This window comes from Pelobates fuscus, chromosome 5, assembly GCF_036172605.1.
Source record: "Pelobates fuscus isolate aPelFus1 chromosome 5, aPelFus1.pri, whole genome shotgun sequence".
Lineage (NCBI taxonomy): Eukaryota > Metazoa > Chordata > Amphibia > Anura > Pelobatidae > Pelobates > Pelobates fuscus.
The window spans coordinates 171,256,028-171,276,419 of NC_086321.1; the positions used below are offsets into that span (position 1 = coordinate 171,256,028).

General features: G+C 55.0%; 1 protein-coding gene across 4 annotated transcripts in view; it reads right to left on the reverse strand.

The window, feature by feature from the left end:
- The window catches only part of ACACB (acetyl-CoA carboxylase beta), a 159,948-nt gene extending 139,556 nt beyond the window's left edge, over positions 1–20,392 (reverse strand). For all 4 annotated transcript variants that reach the window (XM_063454679.1, XM_063454677.1, XM_063454678.1 and 1 more), the window contains exon 1: positions 20,283–20,392. The gene's annotated coding sequence lies outside the window, so the exon portion shown is untranslated. The remainder of the gene's footprint in view (positions 1–20,282) is intronic.

Below are 20,392 nucleotides of genomic sequence, written 5' to 3' on the forward strand. Positions count from 1 at the left end.
CCCTCCCTCGTCACTCTTTCTCCCCCTCCCTCCCTCCCTCGTCACTCTTTCTCCCCCCTCCCTCCCTCCCCTCGTCACTCTTTCTCCCCCTCCCTCCCTCCCTCGTCACTCTTTCTCCCCCTCCCTCCCTCCCTCGTCACTCTTTCTCCCCCTCCCTCCCTCCCTCGTCACTCTTTCTCCCCCCTCCCTCCCTCCCTCGTCACTCTTTCTCCCCCTCCCTCCTCCCTCGTCACTCTTTCTCCCCCTCCCTCCCTCCCTCGTCACTCTTTCTCCCCCTCCCTCCCTCCCTCGTCACTCTTTCTCCCCCTCCCTCCCTCCCTCGTCACTCTTTCTCCCCCTCCCTCCCTCCCTCGTCACTCTTTCTCCCCCTCCCTCCCTCCCTCGTCACTCTTTCTCCCCCTCCCTCCCTCCCTCGTCACTCTTTCTCCCCCTCCCTCCCTCCCTCGTCACTCTTTCTCCCCCTCCCTCCCTCCCTCGTCACTCTTTCTCCCCCTCCCTCCCTCCCTCGTCACTCTTTCTCCCCCTCCCTCCCTCCCTCGTCACTCTTTCTCCCCCTCCCTCCCTCCCTCGTCACTCTTTCTCCCCCTCCCTCCCTCCCTCGTCACTCTTTCTCCCCCTCCCTCCCTCCCTCGTCACTCTTTCTCCCCCTCCCTCCCTCCCTCGTCACTCTTTCTCCCCCTCCCTCCCTCCCTCGTCACTCTTTCTCCCCCTCCCTCCCTCCCTCGTCACTCTTTCTCCCCCTCCCTCCCTCCCTCGTCACTCTTTCTCCCCCTCCCTCCCTCCCTCGTCACTCTTTCTCCCCCTCCCTCCCTCCCTCGTCACTCTTTCTCCCCCTCCCTCCCTCCCTCGTCACTCTTTCTCCCCCTCCCTCCCTCCCTCGTCACTCTTTCTCCCCCTCCCTCCCTCCCTCGTCACTCTTTCTCCCCCTCCCTCCCTCCCTCGTCACTCTTTCTCCCCCTCCCTCCCTCCCTCGTCACTCTTTCTCCCCCTCCCTCCCTCCCTCGTCACTCTTTCTCCCCCTCCCTCCCTCCCTCGTCACTCTTTCTCCCCCTCCCTCCCTCCCTCGTCACTCTTTCTCCCCCTCCCTCCCTCCCTCGTCACTCTTTCTCCCCCTCCCTCCCTCCCTCCCTCGTCACTCTTTCTCCCCCTCCCTCCCTCCCTCCCTCGTCACTCTTTCTCCCCCTCCCTCCCTCCCTCCCTCGTCACTCTTTCTCCCCCTCCCTCCCTCCCTCCCTCGTCACTCTTTCTCCCCCCTCCCTCCCTCCCTCCCTCGTCACTCTTTCTCCCCCTCCCTCCCTCCCTCCCTCGTCACTCTTTCTCCCCCTCCCTCCCTCCCTCCCTCGTCACTCTTTCTCCCCCTCCCTCCCTCCCTCCCTCGTCACTCTTTCTCCCCCTCCCTCCCTCCCTCCCTCCCTCGTCACTCTTTCTCCCCCTCCCTCCCTCCCTCCCTCCCTCGTCACTCTTTCTCCCCCTCCCTCCCTCCCTCCCTCCCTCGTCACTCTTTCTCCCCCTCCCTCCCTCCCTCCCTCGTCACTCTTTCTCCCCCTCCCTCCCTCCCTCCCTCCCTCGTCACTCTTTCTCCCCCTCCCTCCCTCCCTCCCTCCCTCGTCACTCTTTCTCCCCCTCCCTCCCTCCCTCCCTCCCTCGTCACTCTTTCTCCCCCTCCCTCCCTCCCTCCCTCGTCACTCTTTCTCCCCCTCCCTCCCTCCCTCCCTCCCTCGTCACTCTTTCTCCCCCTCCCTCCCTCCCTCCCTCCCTCGTCACTCTTTCTCCCCCTCCCTCCCTCCCTCCCTCCCTCGTCACTCTTTCTCCCCCTCCCTCCCTCCCTCCCTCCCTCGTCACTCTTTCTCCCCCTCCCTCCCTCCCTCCCTCCCTCGTCACTCTTTCTCCCCCTCCCTCCCTCCCTCCCTCCCTCGTCACTCTTTCTCCCCCTCCCTCCCTCCCTCCCTCCCTCGTCACTCTTTCTCCCCCTCCCTCCCTCCCTCCCTCCCTCGTCACTCTTTCTCCCCCTCCCTCCCTCCCTCCCTCCCTCGTCACTCTTTCTCCCCCTCCCTCCCTCCCTCCCTCCCTCGTCACTCTTTCTCCCCCTCCCTCCCTCCCTCCCTCCCTCGTCACTCTTTCTCCCCCTCCCTCCCTCCCTCCCTCCCTCGTCACTCTTTCTCCCCCTCCCTCCCTCCCTCCCTCCCTCGTCACTCTTTCTCCCCCTCCCTCCCTCCCTCCCTCCCTCGTCACTCTTTCTCCCCCTCCCTCCCTCCCTCCCTCCCTCGTCACTCTTTCTCCCCCTCCCTCCCTCCCTCCCTCCCTCGTCACTCTTTCTCCCCCTCCCTCCCTCCCTCCCTCCCTCGTCACTCTTTCTCCCCCTCCCTCCCTCCCTCCCTCCCTCGTCACTCTTTCTCCCCCTCCCTCCCTCCCTCCCTCCCTCGTCACTCTTTCTCCCCCTCCCTCCCTCCCTCCCTCCCTCGTCACTCTTTCTCCCCCTCCCTCCCTCCCTCCCTCCCTCGTCACTCTTTCTCCCCCTCCCTCCCTCCCTCCCTCCCTCGTCACTCTTTCTCCCCCTCCCTCCCTCCCTCCCTCCCTCGTCACTCTTTCTCCCCCTCCCTCCCTCCCTCCCTCCCTCGTCACTCTTTCTCCCCCTCCCTCCCTCCCTCCCTCCCTCGTCACTCTTTCTCCCCCTCCCTCCCTCCCTCCCTCCCTCGTCACTCTTTCTCCCCCTCCCTCCCTCCCTCCCTCCCTCGTCACTCTTTCTCCCCCTCCCTCCCTCCCTCCCTCCCTCGTCACTCTTTCTCCCCCTCCCTCCCTCCCTCCCTCCCTCGTCACTCTTTCTCCCCCTCCCTCCCTCCCTCCCTCCCTCGTCACTCTTTCTCCCCCTCCCTCCCTCCCTCCCTCCCTCGTCACTCTTTCTCCCCCTCCCTCCCTCCCTCCCTCCCTCGTCACTCTTTCTCCCCCTCCCTCCCTCCCTCCCTCCCTCGTCACTCTTTCTCCCCCTCCCTCCCTCCCTCCCTCCCTCGTCACTCTTTCTCCCCCTCCCTCCCTCCCTCCCTCCCTCGTCACTCTTTCTCCCCCTCCCTCCCTCCCTCCCTCCCTCGTCACTCTTTCTCCCCCTCCCTCCCTCCCTCCCTCCCTCGTCACTCTTTCTCCCCCTCCCTCCCCTCCCTCCCTCGTCACTCTTTCTCCCCCTCCCTCCCTCCCTCCCTCCCTCGTCACTCTTTCTCCCCCTCCCTCCCTCCCTCCCTCGTCACTCTTTCTCCCCCTCCCTCCCTCCCTCCCTCGTCACTCTTTCTCCCCCTCCCTCCCTCCCTCCCTCGTCACTCTTTCTCCCCCTCTCCCTCCCTCCCTCCCTCGTCACTCTTTCTCCCCCTCCCTCCCTCCCTCCCTCGTCACTCTTTCTCCCCCTCCCTCCCTCCCTCCCTCCCTCGTCACTCTTTCTCCCCCTCCCTCCCCTCCCTCCCTCGTCACTCTTTCTCCCCCTCCCTCCCTCCCTCCCTCGTCACTCTTTCTCCCCCTCCCTCCTCCCTCCCTCGTCACTCTTTCTCCCCCTCCCTCCCTCCCTCCCTCGTCACTCTTTCTCCCCCTCCCTCCCTCCCTCCCTCGTCACTCTTTCTCCCCCTCCCTCCCTCCCTCCCTCGTCACTCTTTCTCCCCCTCCCTCCCTCCCTCCCTCGTCACTCTTTCTCCCCCTCCCTCCCCCCTCCCTCGTCACTCTTTCTCCCCCTCCCTCCCCCCTCCCTCGTCACTCTTTCTCCCCCTCCCTCCCCCCTCCCTCGTCACTCTTTCTCCCCCTCCCTCCCCCCTCCCTCGTCACTCTTTCTCCCCCTCCCTCCCCCCTCCCTCGTCACTCTTTCTCCCCCTCCCTCCCCCCTCCCTCGTCACTCTTTCTCCCCCTCCCTCCCCCCTCCCTCGTCACTCTTTCTCCCCCCTCCCCTCCCCCCCTCCCTCGTCACTCTTTCTCCCCCTCCCTCCCCCCTCCCTCGTCACTCTTTCTCCCCCTCCCTCCCCCCTCCCTCGTCACTCTTTCTCCCCCTCCCTCCCCCCTCCCTCGTCACTCTTTCTCCCCCTCCCTCCCCCCTCCCTCGTCACTCTTTCTCCCCCTCCCTCCCCCCTCCCTCGTCACTCTTTCTCCCCCTCCCTCCCCCCTCCCTCGTCACTCTTTCTCCCCCTCCCTCCCCCCTCCCTCGTCACTCTTTCTCCCCCTCCCTCCCCCCTCCCTCGTCACTCTTTCTCCCCCTCCCTCCCCCCTCCCTCGTCACTCTTTCTCCCCCTCCCTCCCCCCTCCCTCGTCACTCTTTCTCCCCCTCCCTCCCCCCTCCCTCGTCACTCTTTCTCCCCCTCCCTCCCCCCTCCCTCGTCACTCTTTCTCCCCCTCCCTCCCCCCTCCCTCGTCACTCTTTCTCCCCCTCCCTCCCCCCTCCCTCGTCACTCTTTCTCCCCCTCCCTCCCCCCTCCCTCGTCACTCTTTCTCCCCCTCCCTCCCCCCTCCCTCGTCACTCTTTCTCCCCCTCCCTCCCCCCTCCCTCGTCACTCTTTCTCCCCCTCCCTCCCCCCTCCCTCGTCACTCTTTCTCCCCCTCCCTCCCCCCTCCCTCGTCACTCTTTCTCCCCCTCCCTCCCCCCTCCCTCGTCACTCTTTCTCCCCCTCCCTCCCCCCTCCCTCGTCACTCTTTCTCCCCCTCCCTCCCCCTCCCTCGTCACTCTTTCTCCCCCTCCCTCCCCCCTCCCTCGTCACTCTTTCTCCCCCTCCCTCCCCCCTCCCTCGTCACTCTTTCTCCCCCTCCCTCCCCCCTCCCTCGTCACTCTTTCTCCCCCTCCCTCCCCCCTCCCTCGTCACTCTTTCTCCCCCTCCCTCCCCCCTCCCTCGTCACTCTTTCTCCCCCTCCCTCCCCCCTCCCTCGTCACTCTTTCTCCCCCTCCCTCCCCCCTCCCTCGTCACTCTTTCTCCCCCTCCCTCCCCCCTCCCTCGTCACTCTTTCTCCCCCTCCCTCCCCCCTCCCTCGTCACTCTTTCTCCCCCTCCCTCCCCCCTCCCTCGTCACTCTTTCTCCCCCTCCCTCCCCCCTCCCTCGTCACTCTTTCTCCCCCTCCCTCCCCCCTCCCTCGTCACTCTTTCTCCCCCTCCCTCCCCCCTCCCTCGTCACTCTTTCTCCCCCTCCCTCCCCCCTCCCTCGTCACTCTTTCTCCCCCTCCCTCCCCCCTCCCTCGTCACTCTTTCTCCCCCTCCCTCCCCCCTCCCTCGTCACTCTTTCTCCCCCTCCCTCCCCCCTCCCTCGTCACTCTTTCTCCCCCTCCCTCCCCCCTCCCTCGTCACTCTTTCTCCCCCTCCCTCCCCCCTCCCTCGTCACTCTTTCTCCCCCTCCCTCCCCCCTCCCTCGTCACTCTTTCTCCCCCTCCCTCCCCCCTCCCTCGTCACTCTTTCTCCCCCTCCCTCCCCCCTCCCTCGTCACTCTTTCTCCCCCTCCCTCCCCCCTCCCTCGTCACTCTTTCTCCCCCTCCCTCCCCCCTCCCTCGTCACTCTTTCTCCCCCTCCCTCCCCCCTCCCTCGTCACTCTTTCTCCCCCTCCCTCCCCCCTCCCTCGTCACTCTTTCTCCCCCTCCCTCCCCCCTCCCTCGTCACTCTTTCTCCCCCTCCCTCCCCCCTCCCTCGTCACTCTTTCTCCCCCTCCCTCCCCCCTCCCTCGTCACTCTTTCTCCCCCTCCCTCCCCCCTCCCTCGTCACTCTTTCTCCCCCTCCCTCCCCCCTCCCTCGTCACTCTTTCTCCCCCTCCCTCCCCCCTCCCTCGTCACTCTTTCTCCCCCTCCCTCCCCCCTCCCTCGTCACTCTTTCTCCCCCTCCCTCCCCCCTCCCTCGTCACTCTTTCTCCCCCTCCCTCCCCCCTCCCTCGTCACTCTTTCTCCCCCTCCCTCCCCCCTCCCTCGTCACTCTTTCTCCCCCTCCCTCCCCCCTCCCTCGTCACTCTTTCTCCCCCTCCCTCCCCCCTCCCTCGTCACTCTTTCTCCCCCTCCCTCCCCCCTCCCTCGTCACTCTTTCTCCCCCTCCCTCCCCCCTCCCTCGTCACTCTTTCTCCCCCTCCCTCCCCCCTCCCTCGTCACTCTTTCTCCCCCTCCCTCCCCCCTCCCTCGTCACTCTTTCTCCCCCTCCCTCCCCCCTCCCTCGTCACTCTTTCTCCCCCTCCCTCCCCCCTCCCTCGTCACTCTTTCTCCCCCTCCCTCCCCCCTCCCTCGTCACTCTTTCTCCCCCTCCCTCCCCCCTCCCTCGTCACTCTTTCTCCCCCTCCCTCCCCCCTCCCTCGTCACTCTTTCTCCCCCTCCCTCCCCCCTCCCTCGTCACTCTTTCTCCCCCTCCCTCCCCCCTCCCTCGTCACTCTTTCTCCCCCTCCCTCCCCCCTCCCTCGTCACTCTTTCTCCCCCTCCCTCCCCCCTCCCTCGTCACTCTTTCTCCCCCTCCCTCCCCCCTCCCTCGTCACTCTTTCTCCCCCTCCCTCCCCCCTCCCTCGTCACTCTTTCTCCCCCTCCCTCCCCCCTCCCTCGTCACTCTTTCTCCCCCTCCCTCCCCCCTCCCTCGTCACTCTTTCTCCCCCTCCCTCCCCCCTCCCTCGTCACTCTTTCTCCCCCTCCCTCCCCCCTCCCTCGTCACTCTTTCTCCCCCTCCCTCCCCCCTCCCTCGTCACTCTTTCTCCCCCTCCCTCCCCCCTCCCTCGTCACTCTTTCTCCCCCTCCCTCCCCCCTCCCTCGTCACTCTTTCTCCCCCTCCCTCCCCCCTCCCTCGTCACTCTTTCTCCCCCTCCCTCCCCCCTCCCTCGTCACTCTTTCTCCCCCTCCCTCCCCCCTCCCTCGTCACTCTTTCTCCCCCTCCCTCCCCCCTCCCTCGTCACTCTTTCTCCCCCTCCCTCCCCCCTCCCTCGTCACTCTTTCTCCCCCTCCCTCCCCCCTCCCTCGTCACTCTTTCTCCCCCTCCCTCCCCCCTCCCTCGTCACTCTTTCTCCCCCTCCCTCCCCCCTCCCTCGTCACTCTTTCTCCCCCTCCCTCCCCCCTCCCTCGTCACTCTTTCTCCCCCTCCCTCCCCCCTCCCTCGTCACTCTTTCTCCCCCTCCCTCCCCCCTCCCTCGTCACTCTTTCTCCCCCTCCCTCCCCCCTCCCTCGTCACTCTTTCTCCCCCTCCCTCCCCCCTCCCTCGTCACTCTTTCTCCCCCTCCCTCCCCCCTCCCTCGTCACTCTTTCTCCCCCTCCCTCCCCCCTCCCTCGTCACTCTTTCTCCCCCTCCCTCCCCCCTCCCTCGTCACTCTTTCTCCCCCTCCCTCCCCCCTCCCTCGTCACTCTTTCTCCCCCTCCCTCCCCCCTCCCTCGTCACTCTTTCTCCCCCTCCCTCCCCCCTCCCTCGTCACTCTTTCTCCCCCTCCCTCCCCCCTCCCTCGTCACTCTTTCTCCCCCTCCCTCCCCCCTCCCTCGTCACTCTTTCTCCCCCTCCCTCCCCCCTCCCTCGTCACTCTTTCTCCCCCTCCCTCCCCCCTCCCTCGTCACTCTTTCTCCCCCTCCCTCCCCCCTCCCTCGTCACTCTTTCTCCCCCTCCCTCCCCCCTCCCTCGTCACTCTTTCTCCCCCTCCCTCCCCCCTCCCTCGTCACTCTTTCTCCCCCTCCCTCCCCCCTCCCTCGTCACTCTTTCTCCCCCTCCCTCCCCCCTCCCTCGTCACTCTTTCTCCCCCTCCCTCCCCCCTCCCTCGTCACTCTTTCTCCCCCTCCCTCCCCCCTCCCTCGTCACTCTTTCTCCCCCTCCCTCCCCCCTCCCTCGTCACTCTTTCTCCCCCTCCCTCCCCCCTCCCTCGTCACTCTTTCTCCCCCTCCCTCCCCCCTCCCTCGTCACTCTTTCTCCCCCTCCCTCCCCCCTCCCTCGTCACTCTTTCTCCCCCTCCCTCCCCCCTCCCTCGTCACTCTTTCTCCCCCTCCCTCCCCCCTCCCTCGTCACTCTTTCTCCCCCTCCCTCCCCCCTCCCTCGTCACTCTTTCTCCCCCTCCCTCCCCCCTCCCTCGTCACTCTTTCTCCCCCTCCCTCCCCCCTCCCTCGTCACTCTTTCTCCCCCTCCCTCCCCCCTCCCTCGTCACTCTTTCTCCCCCTCCCTCCCCCCTCCCTCGTCACTCTTTCTCCCCCTCCCTCCCCCCTCCCTCGTCACTCTTTCTCCCCCTCCCTCCCCCCTCCCTCGTCACTCTTTCTCCCCCTCCCTCCCCCCTCCCTCGTCACTCTTTCTCCCCCTCCCTCCCCCCTCCCTCGTCACTCTTTCTCCCCCTCCCTCCCCCCTCCCTCGTCACTCTTTCTCCCCCTCCCTCCCCCCTCCCTCGTCACTCTTTCTCCCCCTCCCTCCCCCCTCCCTCGTCACTCTTTCTCCCCCTCCCTCCCCCCTCCCTCGTCACTCTTTCTCCCCCTCCCTCCCCCCTCCCTCGTCACTCTTTCTCCCCCTCCCTCCCCCCTCCCTCGTCACTCTTTCTCCCCCTCCCTCCCCCCTCCCTCGTCACTCTTTCTCCCCCTCCCTCCCCCCTCCCTCGTCACTCTTTCTCCCCCTCCCTCCCCCCTCCCTCGTCACTCTTTCTCCCCCTCCCTCCCCCCTCCCTCGTCACTCTTTCTCCCCCTCCCTCCCCCCTCCCTCGTCACTCTTTCTCCCCCTCCCTCCCCCCTCCCTCGTCACTCTTTCTCCCCCTCCCTCCCCCCTCCCTCGTCACTCTTTCTCCCCCTCCCTCCCCCCTCCCTCGTCACTCTTTCTCCCCCTCCCTCCCCCCTCCCTCGTCACTCTTTCTCCCCCTCCCTCCCCCCTCCCTCGTCACTCTTTCTCCCCCTCCCTCCCCCCTCCCTCGTCACTCTTTCTCCCCCTCCCTCCCCCCTCCCTCGTCACTCTTTCTCCCCCTCCCTCCCCCCTCCCTCGTCACTCTTTCTCCCCCTCCCTCCCCCCTCCCTCGTCACTCTTTCTCCCCCTCCCTCCCCCCTCCCTCGTCACTCTTTCTCCCCCTCCCTCCCCCCTCCCTCGTCACTCTTTCTCCCCCTCCCTCCCCCCTCCCTCGTCACTCTTTCTCCCCCTCCCTCCCCCCTCCCTCGTCACTCTTTCTCCCCCTCCCTCCCCCCTCCCTCGTCACTCTTTCTCCCCCTCCCTCCCCCCTCCCTCGTCACTCTTTCTCCCCCTCCCTCCCCCCTCCCTCGTCACTCTTTCTCCCCCTCCCTCCCCCCTCCCTCGTCACTCTTTCTCCCCCTCCCTCCCCCCTCCCTCGTCACTCTTTCTCCCCCTCCCTCCCCCCTCCCTCGTCACTCTTTCTCCCCCTCCCTCCCCCCTCCCTCGTCACTCTTTCTCCCCCTCCCTCCCCCCTCCCTCGTCACTCTTTCTCCCCCTCCCTCCCCCCTCCCTCGTCACTCTTTCTCCCCCTCCCTCCCCCCTCCCTCGTCACTCTTTCTCCCCCTCCCTCCCCCCTCCCTCGTCACTCTTTCTCCCCCTCCCTCCCCCCTCCCTCGTCACTCTTTCTCCCCCTCCCTCCCCCCTCCCTCGTCACTCTTTCTCCCCCTCCCTCCCCCCTCCCTCGTCACTCTTTCTCCCCCTCCCTCCCCCCTCCCTCGTCACTCTTTCTCCCCCTCCCTCCCCCCTCCCTCGTCACTCTTTCTCCCCCTCCCTCCCCCCTCCCTCGTCACTCTTTCTCCCCCTCCCTCCCCCCCCCCTTGTCACTCTTTCTCCCCCTCCCTCCCCCCCCCCTTGTCACTCTTTCTCCCCCTCCCTCCCCCCCCCCTTGTCACTCTTTCTCCCCCTCCCTCCCCCCCCCCTTGTCACTCTTTCTCCCCCTCCCTCCCCCCCCCCTTGTCACTCTTTCTCCCCCTCCCTCCCCCCCCCTTGTCACTCTTTCTCCCCCTCCCTCCTCCCCCCCTTGTCACTCTTTCTCCCCCTCCGTCCCCCCCTTGTCACTCTCTTTCTCCCCCTCCCTCCCTTGTCACTCTCTTTCTCCCCCTCCCTCGCTCCCTTGTCACTCTCTTTCTCCCCCTCCGTCCCCCCTTGTCACTCTCTCTCCCCCTCCGTCCCCCCTTGTCACTCTCTTTCTCCCCCTCCGTCCCCCCTTGTCACTCTCTTTCTCCCCCTCCGTCCCCCCCTTGTCACTCTCTTTCTCCCCTCCCTCCCCCCCTTGTCACTCTCTTTCTCCCCCTCCCTCCCCCCCTTGTCACTCTCTTTCTCCCCCTCCCTCCCCCCCTTGTCACTCTCTTTCTCCCCCTCCCTCCCCCCCTTGTCACTCTCTTTCTCCCCCTCCCTCCCCCCCTTGTCACTCTCTTTCTCCCCCTCCCTCCCCCCCTTGTCACTCTCTTTCTCCCTCCCTTGCCATTATTAGCCACTTTTTTGGTTGTAAAAGCGTGGTTCAGGTCGGAGCTCGGCCGACATGCGGCCGCTCGGTTCTGTGGCTTGGCTCCGCCCCCGGTCTCATCACTTTATCACAGATGCAGGTTCCATTTAGTGGTTATAATTCTATTTGTGTTATTTCTCACGCATGAGTTCCATTTTCACAGGAGATTTTAAAATCTTGCTATCAGTTAGTGCAATGAAGACTCAGTATTTTTATTTAACATTGTCGCATGGATATAATGGTGACATCATGTACAGGCTTTCCAGGGTTTTTTGGTAAGTCACAGGGCCTAAAATATTAGATGCCTTTAAACTTGGACAAAGTGATTTTCTGGGCCTTTATGTTACCTTTGAGATAGTCCAGCAGCACAGGATAGCAAATTGATATAATTTTTTTTTTAAAGTAGGCAACCCAGTGTACTATAAATGGCCTGCAGTGATGGGTCACAGTGACTTTTTAAGGGGTAAAACATTTCTTCCCTAATTGCCTAACACACACTCCCCCAAGTTACCCCAGAACCCTACACCAAAAAAGAAACAATGATTGATCGCAGTATAAAAAGCTGCAATCAGCAGTAAAGGGTTATTTTAAAAAAACTATAGTGAGTTGAATGCTGGGATAGGGGGCAGGGAGGCAATTGCCCCTCCAGGCCACGCTAAATCCAGGGCCGGACCCCCGGCACAGCGTGCGGCTGTTTTTGAATCCGAGGCGGTGAGGGAGCACTGATCTCCCTAGGGCGTTGTTTACTGATGCCGCGTGACCTGTAATACGACTTCATATTCCGGCATCAGTAGACAGCCAGCGAGGCACGAGGTAGCAGAGCAGGGAGATCACAGCTCCCTCGCCACCTCGGATTCAAACACAGCCGCACGCCTCATAGCAGCCCACTGGACCCCAGGGACAGATCCACGCCAGCTCTCCAGGTAGGGAGGCGGGGTGGAAAATTTTAAATTCTACAAATATTAATAATTAGTGAGTGTGTGTCTGTGAGTGTATGTGTCTGTCAAATCAGTGAGAGTATGTTTGTCATTGAGTCTGTGTGTGACTATCGGTGTGTCTGTCAGTGTGCATGTGTCTGTCAATAAATGAGTGTGTGTCAGATCAGTGATGTCTGTGTGTGTGACTGTCAGTTGTATACACCACTGAGTGTAGCGTGGCGGAGCGGAGCGCGGTACAGGAGCTTTTGTTTCCTGTTCCCGGTCGGACTAACAGGCAGTGCTCACTGAGAGAGCACTTCCTGTCAGTGTGGCCGGGTACAGACAACTGAAGCTCCTGTACGGGGATCTGCTCCGCTCAGCCACACTAAAAGCGAGTTAGGAGGAACACCTGGAAGGGGAGGGGACCACTAAGGGACGGAGAGTGGAGAGGGGCTGGATGTGAAAGAAACAGACAGCGGGGCTTGAGAAGGGGTAAAGGACGCACAGAGAGTTTGGGGGGGAGACAGATGGGCTGGGGTGAAAGAAACACAAAGTGGAGCTGGGAAGAAAAATGCATCTTTGCCTATGTACCCAAAAATCCTTGCACCGGCCCTGCCTAAATCATGTTAAAAACGTCCACTGTCTTTGCCCGCTTGCCTGCCAAGCTGTCGTTTGGCTGTGGAGTCAGAGGGAGGGGGAATGGAACGGCCGCTCACTGGCTGGCAGGGAGTGAGAGCTGATGCATTCCGGGAGTCGTAGTCCCTGCTAGGGTCTCACTCACGCTCCCGGGGGATGGGGAGCTCAGCAGGAAACTACAACTCAAAGTACTCGCACAGACTATCTTCTTGGAGATTGGAGGCAGACTACGCTCTGGGCAGCACCGGTGGAGTGAGGGAGAGACTTGGTGTGACTGGCTGCATTATAAAACTAGGTGGGCATAGATGCTAAGCTGATTAGGTGGTGCAATGGGCCACTTCACTGGATTTGCTCCCCAGGCCTAAAGCTGCCAGCCCTCCCCTGATTGAATGGAAAGCTGAATAGCAAAATTTAAGTAAAAAATCTGATTTGGAAAATTTCTCCATATCCGATGTCACAGCATAGCTATTCTAGCCAAAATATAGAGGAAAATGTGCTACTACTATCTGGTGTTTACTAAATAAGCCCCTAAATCCACTTATCCCAATCAGTCATACAAGTTATGCTAGAAGGACAGACACAATTTCAAATAAAGTTTGAACATTTTAGTCTTCATACAGAATACAACTCTGTTTATATTGTTAAGCAATATTTCATACAAACAGATGATATGCAAAAGAAATGCGCACACTAACTTTCTTAATGGTATTTCAAGTAACAGTTGTAGTGGTCTCCAGGCTCGATAAGTGAAAAGTTAAAGCAAACTTTCTAAACATGTGTTTCTCTGTCCCTGGAAATAACACCGGCAAGTTTGTTTACCGATTTTAATTTAGAGCATTGACTCTTGTGAGGGCAAGGGTTCTGTTAAGGACAAATCATATCCATTACCAGAACAATGTGTACCAGCACGTCATGCCATGCCAACGCAACAAAAAAAAATTAGAACATACATCAAGCACGCCAAAAGATTTAATTCCATTAAACAATTTCCAGTTTGTTTCCCAGTACACCAATTATGTATGTCCATGCCAGCTAAAAGTAAAACTCCATTGAAAAATAATAATAATAAAAAAAAACTATTTAGGTGACAAGCCTTATTAAATAGCGAGTGCACAGTACATTCTGAAGAGGACCCATGCAGAAGGATCAGAACGTGGTACCAGAATTTTGTATATCATAGTATTACATAATGGAGAATAATACAATTTTCAAATTAGATAATGTATAATATCACATATAATATCAGGGATGCATAGAGAATACTTCCTTATAGATAGATCATTACGTGTGTTCAGGTCTGATGGCTATCATGGTCATATTTTTCTTTGAAAAAGGTGCGCTGTGCTAAGAGGGCGCTTAAATATATTTGAGAAATGTCAATCAGTTGCTACCACACCTATATCAGCCACCAGTTGCTACCACACCCAATCTCTTACCCCACCAATAATATAAAAACAGTGTTAGGGGGCGGGGCCCGGTGGCCAAGGCGGCAAGACGTGTCCGGGATCCTACAGTTTATACCCCCACTGATGACTCTGCTTGCCCCTAAAGTACCCCTGTAACCAGTGGGGACGTTCTAGAGCGCGTCTCACGGTGTCCGCGCTGATGGAGAGCCGAGGGTTGACCTAATGCGCCTGGAGGGGTGGAGAATCTGCTCCTGCCCGCATGGCTGTTTGGTGCTCCCCCACCACCCCCTTGGACTGTTGGGCATGATCACGGTCCACTCCATGGAAGCCTCTGCAAAATGCTGAGGGTGCGTGGCATTACCGCAGGCACCACACCGCACCCAAGATGGCGGACGCAAAGCACGTGTTGCTGCTCAAACACAACTATATTGTCTTGATGGGCAGAGGAGGAATCATTGGTGGAATTCCAGCCCACCAGCTGGTCGGAGGGGCTACGGTGCCAGACTGAGCGGAGGGCGGCAGAGCTCTTTCTTTGATATCCTGAGCCTACATATCATGCAGATGGGTGAGATCCCACATACATCGGCTAAATCTGACAAGCTTGGGACGTTTTCTCTCTGACCCATGGACATTAACGAGCAGCATCTACCTGATAGTCTACACTCAGGACATTCACTATTCACCTGAAGGTTTAATTCTTAACCAATGCTCATTATTCTCTCACAGTTCCTAATCTACCTTCTCTTGCTATTCACTTCCTATTGTAAAGCTTCGCACTGGGTTGTTTAAAAAAAAATGTGAAAAAAAAGGTTTGGTCCTTAAGGGGTTAATCTTTCGTACTTTCGTCAGCAGACGCTCATCCGCATCAGAATCTTGTGAAGGAAATAAAATGTATTTCAAAAATGTGTATGTGATTAAACTTGTAATAAAAGTAAATATATCACGAAAATGTTGTGATATTGACTGAACTCCCAAAGGAAGAGTCAAATGAAGGGCCTGGCTCAAATCACAATTGCCTTGGCACATTAAGGTGGCACCCTCACTCTTCTTTTCTTCTTTGGATAGACTCAAATATAAACACAGAGAGACAAACTTCTGGTGTAGTTCATTGACTCTGGTTCTGCTGTTTGGTCCCTGTTATTGTGTATCTTGATCCAGTGTTCTCCAGATTGATTCTGACCAAGTAAGCCGTGAAACTCCAGTGAACAGGGAGGAACCCATGGAGATCGGATTCATCTGAACCAGGTTGCCTCCTGAGGAAAGAGACCATAGGAGAGTCCATGGCCTGTGTTGTTATTGTGGAGAAAGAGGGCACATCCTCTCTCTTTTTTGCCCAACTCGTCCACCTAGGCCATAAGCTCTTCCATTGGGTACCTTTTATGGACCCGTCCTGTCATCCCGGCAACACAGCCTGGAAACTGCCATGGTTGTTGCCTGCCCTGTCCACGTTCCATGACACAAAAGAGTACCCAGACTATGGTAAACAATGTAACCAGTACCCCTGAGAAGTCTCCACCTTCTGTTCCAGAGACATCTGCACCTCATTTTGTAAATACTTCTATTGACACCATCACTACTTCCTGCCAGCCCAAAGAAGACCTACTTTCGGATTGTGACTTTGCTTCTAATGGTAGTCTGTATAAAATATTTACTACAGTTTTAGAAGGCATTGCAAGCCGCAAACTCCGCTTCTGCTAAGGTACGAGAAGTACTTACCACCTGCATCAAAGACTTGACTGCTCTCCAGCTGTCCCTTAGCAGAGCCTCACACTGATAAGGGACTCCACTCTGGGGACTTTGACTACAAGTACTTTCTTGATTCGGATAGTGAAACCGATGAGGAATACTACAATCATAAAGAGCCTTTTCACGACCGGAGGGTGTTCTTAAAGGGGGGGGGGGGTCCTGTCACGGTTCTCACTGTGACATCCAGACTTGGCCGCCCCAGAAGTGCCCAACAGGGGATATCAACCTGGATCCTTCTGTGTCCTGGGCCTGCTGTCTTGCCTCTGAGCCACACAGTTCTTGTTTCAGCCTGATGTTTCTCCTTCCCTTGTCTCCAGCACAGGGAGCTGGACTTTTCCTGTGGCTGCTCCTATCAATCTCTGTCCACCTGAAACATATTGCTAATTAGCCAGGTATAAAACACTGCCTCTCTCTGAGGGCAGTGTCAGTTCATTGACTCTGGTTCTGCTGTTTGGTTCCTGTTATTGTGTATCTTGATCCAGAGTTCTCCCGATTGATTACGGCTTCCGACCTTTGCTTATTTTTTCGTTTACTCTGACCTCTGGCGTCCCCTGACTTCGGCTTTCAACGACTACTCTTCTGCTGTACTGTGACTTGGAGCACTATTCCTGCACAGACTCACAGCCCAGGTGGCTTCTTACCTGGTCGCCTTGGTCTGTGTTTATTTGCAAGGGTGAGCGTATAACTCTGCACGTCGGACTCCACACCAGGTAAGATCCTGAAAACCCCTCTGTCAGTCCTTACATTGGCTTCCTGTATCCTATAGAAGTCAATTCAAAGTGCTAACCCATATCTATAAAGCACTGAACAATTCTAGCCCCTCTTCTATCTCCGCTCTGCCCGTGACCTTCTCCTGTCCATTGCTCTCACCCGTACGGCCAACTCACGCTTGCAGGACTTCTCGAAGGGCGACTCCCTTCCTATGGAATAGCCTGCCTACTGCCATCGGACTCTCCCCTAGTCTTCAATAGTTTAAGAAGTGGCTTAAAACACATCTCTTTAGGAAAGCTTATAGACTCCCAGAGTAACCTCTACCTCACATACCTGTCTTTTGCTCTCTCCTAAAGGGCAGCACTCTACTCTCTCCTCCAGCTATGCTTCACTCACACCTTATTTGATTGCTATTTCCTGTCCTAATGTATTTTATACCCCACCTCCTTTAGACTGTAAGCTTGTTTGAGCAGGGTCCTTTTCAACCTATCGTTCATGTAAGTTCTTGTCTAAGACAAGACTGTGATTGCGGATCGTGGCGAGCACAGCACACTGTACGTCAGTTTGGCAATCTTTGCAGGACCAAACCCAGAAAGCACGTATAGAGGTTGTTGGAGTGACTGCCACTAGGGGTGTTCCTACGCAGTAAGGTAAACACTGCCTTTTTTCTGAAAAGGTAGTGTTTTAATTTCTGAGCCTGCAGGGACTAGCTATAGATACCAGAACAACCACATTATGCTGTAATAATTCTTATAACTATAGTGACCCCTTAATAAAATTTTAATAAATGGATCATAGATATGACAAATATATAAGAACACATATTCACACAAAAGCAGAAGAGTACTCTACATGTGTACTTTTATTTAATATTTGTAGCACAGCGCTGATTGGGCAAGGGGACAGGGGGACAACTGCCAACCGACCAACATCAAGGTTGTGAATAGTACCAGGGAAAGCACTGTCACCAGGGAGTACAACAGGTACCCCAAGTCCTGGAGCAACTAACGCACAGCAGTCTAGTCCATCTTGGAGATATAATTATATTCCCTTACTGGACCACAATATTGTTCTCCTACGGGCCCTTTACTATACTGAGTTGTTTGATTCTCTCTCAAACTCCTCTCAGAGCTCTAAGAAAGCAGTTCAGCAGAGCAGAGAATACACAGCGCAGGTGCCACCGGACCCCAAGGTAGCCACCCACCCAAGGTAACACGCTTCCACTAGACCCAAAGGTAGCCACCATCCTGTGGCAAAATGGTAAGAAAATAGAAGGATGGCTAGAAGTAACATGCACTTTATATTCTCTGTGTGCGCACATACAGGTATGTGTGTGTTTGTGGCTGGCCGAGTATCTGTATGTCTGTGTGCACATGTGAGTGATTGTATATGCCAGTGTGTATCTTTTAATATGTGTGTGTGTGGCAATGTATGTACCTGGCAGTGTGTGTCAGTGCACAGATATATCTCTGTTTTTAAGAATGCACTAGTAGCTGAGAATGTGTATTTCTGGGAGCCAGGGGGACCGCGTGATGTTTAATAACCACACTGCTTATAAGTGATTGTATGCAAATGCATTCTTGCAATGATTTCATGTTTAAGATCTTCCATGTCTAAAAGTTATACTCTGATATAAAGCTGGCATTGTAATGATGCCATTTTCTTATAAATTGTAAGAGGTAGAAGTTAAAACAAAATCAGAATAAACATTCTAATACACTAAGCGTTCAGAACAGAATGTGCAGAATATGGTGTTTGGGAAAAGGGCCATGAAACAATTACCCTCAAGCCCTGGAAATGGTGCCAACAAGTTTCCAAAACACAGAGGACTCCCTAAATGAGAAACTGGATATAAGTATGGCAAAGGTCACCTATCCCTGTAACGATTCGTTATCGGAGCGCCCTTCACAAGCTCTGTCTGAATGTCGAACAAAATGTTTGTGACAGCTATTAACGAACTGCGCTCATTGTAGCATGACTACACATTAGAAGAATGATCATGACCAGAACCCACAGTCAAAATTCTTATGAAGAGTAAATACTAACATAGTAAAGCTGAATGCATTAGAATTCAATAAATAAACCTTTAACCATCTAAAAGCAGGATAGTTTAGCAGTACTTTGCTTAGCACGGACTTATAAAAGGTTAAGGAAATAGGGAGTTAAACAGCCATGGTGCAAATAGTACATTCTTTCCTGCCAGCCTGTGTTGATTTATGTAAGTGGTATTATTTTGGTCACATATTAACAAGGTTACCAAACAAGACCACTCAGTTTTGGTTTTTTTTCCCTTCCGTTTATTATGCAACCTTATTGAAAGCAGCTCTTTTCAGTGTGTCACCGGGTGTCTAAATAAAATGCACTCTAGGACGGTTTCAGATATTTAGATTGTGCGTATGTCTTGGCAAATAGCTGGTGCTACAGACCAAAGAGGGCCAAAGCTGGCAGTCCCCACAGAATAAGTGAGTCACTTAGGAGTTATTAACTGTGTGCTCAAAACAAAATAATACACAGGCTATATTACATGTATTTTATTTATATTCTTATCTTAATATAACATTATGACAGTTTTTATGTAAGCTTTTCCACTAGCTAGCCCAAAGTGTGAATGCATTACTTACTATGGGTGGGTGCCAAGGCACTATAAGCACTACACCATGCATGGTGTTCATTTAGTTGTCCCCATATTAACCAAAATATAACAAAAACAATTACTAAAACCTATAGTGAAGTGAGTGTAAAATATTTAACTCTTCAATGTCAACAAATCTTCTCATATATCTCCCTATGCAAAAATAAAAGAAAATAGACATATATATATATATTTTTTTTTTTTTTATTTATTTTTTTTTAAGACCAAGTAAATGCCCATTTTCAACACATTACACCAAAATGGTTATTTTGGCATAATTAGAGATTTAATAATTGTAGACAGTTATCCAAATTCACAACAAATTCAGCTCTGTTGCCAAGTCAGCTACTTTATGTCTAAAACTTAAATTATCTAGGTAAATTCCGAACAATTCATGGTTTAGGAAATACCTCGATGTGATCCTGAATCAAAGATTCACTCTAATTACTGCGTAAATCCATTTATAACTGTCTAGCTTCTGGTGCAAAACTTGCATTCCCTTGTGTTTACATAATCCATAAATATGACAAACTGAAAAAGAGGTCATTGCAAGGTCTCCTTTCTAAATGAACACTGTACTCCCTATAACAACGTCATCTTATTGAAGTGGTTTAACTTTGATGATTTAGTACCTAGAGTAGTTCCTCTTTGCATTTTCCCTCTCAAAGGTTTTGTTTTATGATGGCTTAGAAGCATTTCTACAAGCCATGCTTCTAAACCTTCTGAACAGAGGAGCAGTGACTCTCTCCTATTCAGAGGGCCTATTCACATCTCTCATACCCAGGAATACAGTTTTGTGCCAATGTGCCAACCAACATGTATTACTTCAGGCTGCTAGACCCCCTGGAGTCCCACTATTGTACACAACCTTAGTATTTACAATCAAAGTATTCATTATTACATTAAAGGGTTTCTCAAAGAACTATAACCACTTCAGTGACTTGGAGTGGCCATGAATCTTGGAGTTTATATGTGAAGCAGTTAAAATTAGCAGTAAGAGGTCTGTAGGTGTAGTGTTTCACATTAAAAGCCCGGAATGAGTGTTCCAGGCTGCTGATGTGAATTCTGTGTATAAAAAAGGCTTTGGCTGCACCTCATATCACCAAAGTAGTCATTGTGGTTAGAATAAGACTTTAATCTCTATCAAGGCAATTTTGTGGCACTCCTGTTAAAGAGGCCAACTATTCGCAACAAGTTGAAAATCTAGATGGGCACATTTTCAATGCTGATTAGTGTAGTCACTAAATGGTGAGATTTTAGAAATATTAGTTCCTACAGTAAACAAAAATATGCCAGTAACCAAAAAAAAGGAAACACTAAAAAAATACACCAAAATATTTTGAACACATGAACACGATGACTACAGACAAGTGAAAAATTACATTAAATATATTCATAGACCCTAAAACCCAAATCTCTATAACATATTCAACATTCTAGCCTAAACTCCATATAATTGTTCAGTAATGCCTGGCAGACATGGAGTGTGTGGATAATGAATACAAAAGAATAAATAGATGTCACAAGGGGATAGTGATATAATAAGTAGGTTAAAGGTTTTCTGGGCTAGAAAAGTATAAATGCAGTTCAGAGGCCAAAATGATGTATTAGATTAAAAGAGGCTGACATATACACCCAGTACATCCTCACCATTACATAGATGCATAGTTGAAAAGAGACCTGCATCCATCAAGTTTGGCCTTTTTTAAAACAGAGATTTAATGTGCAGATGTGTTAAGACTTCCAAACATCACAACAACTACATACCCCCATAAAATAAGAAACTACTTAATCAATTAAATGCAATATGCCCCTTGCATAATAAATCAATAAATGTATCCAACCCACATGTTGTGCTCGGGCACTGAGTGCAGGGCTATAATCTTACCGGTCCATGCCTGTGTTTGGACTGATACCTTGTTTAGCACAGGACTCACAGCAGCTATGTTTGTTCAGGCATGTCTGGAACTGACAGGACCAAGTTCCTCCCACAACCAG